The sequence below is a fragment of the Acanthochromis polyacanthus genome, chromosome 4 (assembly GCF_021347895.1).
Source record: "Acanthochromis polyacanthus isolate Apoly-LR-REF ecotype Palm Island chromosome 4, KAUST_Apoly_ChrSc, whole genome shotgun sequence".
NCBI lineage: Eukaryota > Metazoa > Chordata > Actinopteri > Pomacentridae > Acanthochromis > Acanthochromis polyacanthus.
In genome coordinates, this window is record NC_067116.1 from 649,304 (window position 1) to 653,973 (window position 4,670).

General features: G+C 38.1%; 1 long non-coding RNA gene across 1 annotated transcript; it reads right to left on the reverse strand.

Annotated features, from left to right (window-relative positions):
* Positions 1-943: 943 nt before the first annotated feature.
* On the reverse strand, positions 944-3,860 carry LOC127533575 (uncharacterized). The gene is made up of 2 exons (XR_007941334.1): positions 3,735-3,860; positions 944-3,456 (listed from the first exon to the last, which is right to left on the reverse strand). It is a non-coding gene; the product is annotated as an uncharacterized LOC127533575 (long non-coding RNA).
* Positions 3,861-4,670: the final 810 nt, after the last annotated feature.

Sequence of the window (4,670 nt, forward strand, 5' to 3'; positions counted from 1 at the left end):
TTTAGAGAAAGTATCAAAAAATATATATTATTAATTTAAGGTAACCCTAATTTCAAATCAAAAATATCTCTGTAGATTTGAGAAATCTTGTATGTTATGAACCCCAGCAGAAAATGAACTGCCTTTCTGTAGCAGAGCTCCAGTCAACGTCGTCTTGACAAGTAATTCTTGTGTTCAAAACCGAAGTACTTCAGCTAGTAAATATTATGTAAGGCTTTATTAAAGATAATACACTTGTTTTTATGAATCAGTACATGCCATGTTCAGTTTCACTCAGAAATGTCCAGTCTGTCTTCTTTCACCCTTTCCACATCATAGCATAAAGACTCTGCATGACATCAGAGTCACAGGAGTCAATTTTATTGACCAGTCATCTTCTATGAGAGCATTAGAAATTAAAATGCTTCCATTTTGAAATCAGCATGTCAGTTGCAACATCACAAAGCAACATCATGCTGCATAAACATGTTTTTTTTCCCACCTATAGCACTTGGTTAAGTGTATTAAAATTCAAATTACAGTCACTACTCTGGACAAATTTTGAATGATATTTTTTCAAAACATACCCTCATTCTGTGATTGTGCCATTTGTCCTCTAGGGGACAAACTCCGTTTCAAATCATTGACCATCTCCCAAAAAAACTTTTTTTTTAAAAATCATAAACTGTGGAGATTTACAATGCTATCTATGAAATATTAGTTCAGTATGTCAGACACTTTCTTAGAGGTTTTTCAGTGGACTGCAGACCCAGTTTCACTCATTTTGATTTTCTCACATTGAAATTTGAGGCTGTTTGAAGATGAATATCTCAAGAACAATTCTAGATAAAAGCCTGAAACCTTCACTTGTTTGTCTTGCTAACGTCAGCAGATCAGATTGCTGTTAAATACAGCAGTGGATTGGACATCCCATACATTTGTGAAATACTGCATTAAGAATCACTTTGAGGTCTTCAAGAGTCATTTATTTTAGTACAATCATAAAACTAAACACATCCTAATAAAAGACATTAAAACTGAAAATTGACTGGTTCCATAAAATATTTCTTGTAAACAACAAACCAAAAAAATATCATTTGTATTTGTGTCTTTCTGATGCAGCCACACCCTTAGAAACACACGAAAAAGACTTTTCAACAAATATTTCATAATATTTAAGATTGTGTCAAATTTTCAGGGTGTCTCTGTGCTTGTGCTAGCCATTCTCCACTTCGCCATAGGCAAAGCCTTCCTCAGGATGGCAAAGCCATTTTTAGCATGTTTAGCCACGGTGGCGAAGCTAATTTTGCCTAATAAATGTGGAAAAAGGGTTAACTTGCAACTTTTTTGTAATTTGCCGAGCGATAATCAAAGAAAATAACAAACTGCGTCTCCTTTACTGAAGAGCGCTACCGAGTATAACCGGAACGACCTGAATGCTTCCGATCATTAATAGATGCACACTGTCACGTGTCTCGTCTCAGCCAATCAGAAAAAAGGATACAGACTAACCCAGGTGTTGTGCAATTTTCACACTCCCCGGAAAAATCTGACTCCCCCTTCGCGTGAACGCGTGTGACTTACTTTTCACTCTGTGGCCACTTGACGGGTTTTTCTGTTGTACGTTTACTGCTTTTGCTGTTGTTTTTGGGTTAAATGTGACTAAGTACCGAACTGCAGACATGTTTTCCTGTTAAATATGATTAGGTGACATGTTTCTCCTCCTCTTCTCATCCGTATGTGCGCACCCTAAATGGCATTGGGGAGATCCTACGCTACTCTCAGCTTCACTCCTATGAGGACATCAGGACAGGACAGGGTGTAGTCGCCAAATATTGTTCACATTCCATCAGTGTTCTACACGTGTCATTAAAATAATTGTTCACTGAGAAAACTTTATATCTCCTTACTTAAAATCAGACTCCCCTAAGAATGCAAGATATGGCATCAAAATATGTCTGGTATTTATGTATAAAGTCTTTAATATAAGTATAGTTCTAGTTTTAGTATCGTAGTAATTTCTTATTGTTGTTATTTTTATAGGGCCAGTTAACAATATAATAGAATTGAAATTCTTTATTTATCACACACCTGGGAAATTATTTGCTACAACAGCTAAAACACCAAATCACAACAAGTTTTAAAAAAAAACTCGTAAATTACAGTCTGTAAGAACAGAATAATAAAATAAGGGGCTAAATGATCACAGTATGGCAGATTAAGAACAGAGAGACCATTTCAAAACTAGGACTTTAACAGAAATATGCAGGTTGAGTTAAAAGTGCAGATTGTATGATATGAAATAAAATCTGGAGTCAGATTTTTCTGGGCCACTTGACAAAATCTGACTCCCCTACTATTCTTGGAATGCAAGAAGTGGCAACCTCCAAACTTTCTCAGCTACAACATCTGCACCTCTGCTACTGCTGTGTGAAGTATCAACTATGTATTACTTATTACTATCATTACAGGAGAGAAGTTGTAGGGGTAGTCAGATTTTTCTGGACCACTTGACAAAATTTGTCAGATTTTCTCCACTTTCTCTCCTGTAATGACTACTTCACACAGAAGCAGAGGTGCAGATGCTGTAGCTGAGAAAGTTTAGATAGATAGATAGATAGATAGATAGATAGATAGATAGATAGATAGATAGATAGATAGATAGATAGATAGATAGATAGATAGATAGATAGATAGATAGATAGATAGATAGATAGATAGATAGATAGATAGATAGATAGATATCCTCAGGCCAGTAATCTCCTGAATTAATTATGATTAATCATCAGAGAATCACTGCCAATGTCATGGTAATGACTGGATGCAGCTAATTTACAAAGAAATGATTCTGAACTACATGTCAGCTTTCAAAGATTGGACTTTTCATAGAACACTTCGTGTTTTATATTTACAGACTGACAGACAGGAACCCTAAGGCCAGTAATCTCCTCAATTAATTATGCTTAATCATCAGAGAATCACTGAACCAGCTCTGCATCTAACGGGTTCCTGCAGCCCAGAGGGATCTGAGGAACCATTAAGGTGGTAATTGAGGAAATTCGCCCTGCTGCTCACTGCCTCCATCCAGACGTCTATCCCTCTGCCACTGATAATTCATTTAACTGAGTAACCACTTTGAACGGTTTGATTAATTTACCAGTCACATCTGTTAACGACAGCTTTCCTCTTAATGGATTTTGCAACGAAGCAACGAAGACACTAAACAAGAAATTAGACCTGAATTCTGTGAAGCCGGATCTCAAGGACTTTAAGTTTGTGGAGGACTTCATGAACTTTTACTGAACCCTGCATGGACAAATCTTCTTGGCAGGGGTTCAGTCTGTGTCCAGTGTGCATACGCTGGTGTCGTTGTAGGGTTCCTTGTTGGTTGGACGTTGGTCCAGACTGGTCAAAGCAGCACTGTTCACCATTGGCAGAGTGCTGACAAGTCTGAGAGTTTTGTCCATCTGTTCCATTCTGCTTGGAAAACAAAGAGAACGTCACTGTTGGAATTTAACATTCAGTTGTCTGATTATGTCAGAATTCCTAATCTAACCTACATCCCCAGATTAACCTGGACCAGATTTCTGTGACAAAACCAATACAGGTTAGACTGAACGATAGCTGATAATGTGTTAACAGAATTCAACCGACCACAGTTGTTCAAAACTGTTTTGAAACAATTTTGCAGCAATATCCAAATTATCCAATACACAATTGTGTGTACACTGTGACTGAGACCAGTCTTTACATACCTCACTGTGACACTGATTGAATGCTTTCTTCTGGTGCGGATCTGCTGGTGTTGTTTCAGGGAATACAAAGTTGTAAAAGTCTTCTTACACTCATCACATCTGTATGGTCTCTCCCCAGTGTGGACACGTTGGCTGAACTTTGAGGTTTGCAATGTAGCTGTAGCGTTTCCCACACTGATCACAAAGGTATGGTTTAACCCCAGTGTGGGTCACTTCATGAGCTTTTAACTGTGAGTACAATACAAATGGTTCACCACAGTGATCACATCGGTACACATCATGTCCAGTGTGGATGCGTTGGTGACATTTTAAGCTCTTTTGGTGCTTGAAAGTTTTTTCACAGGAGTCCACAGTGGTACCCGCTTTCTACTAGAATGGGGGCATTGATGGATCAACAACTGTTCATCGCTGAGTAAAGGTTTTCACACACTGATCACAGTTGAATGGTTTCACTCCACTGTAAATGAGTTGATGGCTTTTTAAATGAGTCTTCCGAGTAAACAGCCTTACCACACTGATTACAGCTCGAACATTTCACTCCAACTGGTGAATGAGTTGATGTCTTCTTAACATACTCTTCTGAGTAAAAGCCTTTCCCACACTGAAGCACAGCTGAATGGTTAAACCTCCACTGTGAATGAGTTGATGGCTTTTTAACTTGCTCTTGTGAGTAAAAGCCTTTCCACACTGATCACAGCTGAATGGTTTAACTCCACTGTGCATTAGTTGATGGCTTTTTAACTGACTCTTGTGAGTAAAAGCCTTTCCACACTGATCACAGCTGAATGGTATAACTCCACTGTGCATGAGTTGATGACTTCTTAATGTACTCTTGAGAGTAAAAGCCTTTCCACACTGATCACAGCCAAACAATTTCACTCCACTGTGAATGAGTTGATGGCTTTTAACTGACTCTTCTGAGTAAAAGCCTTTCCA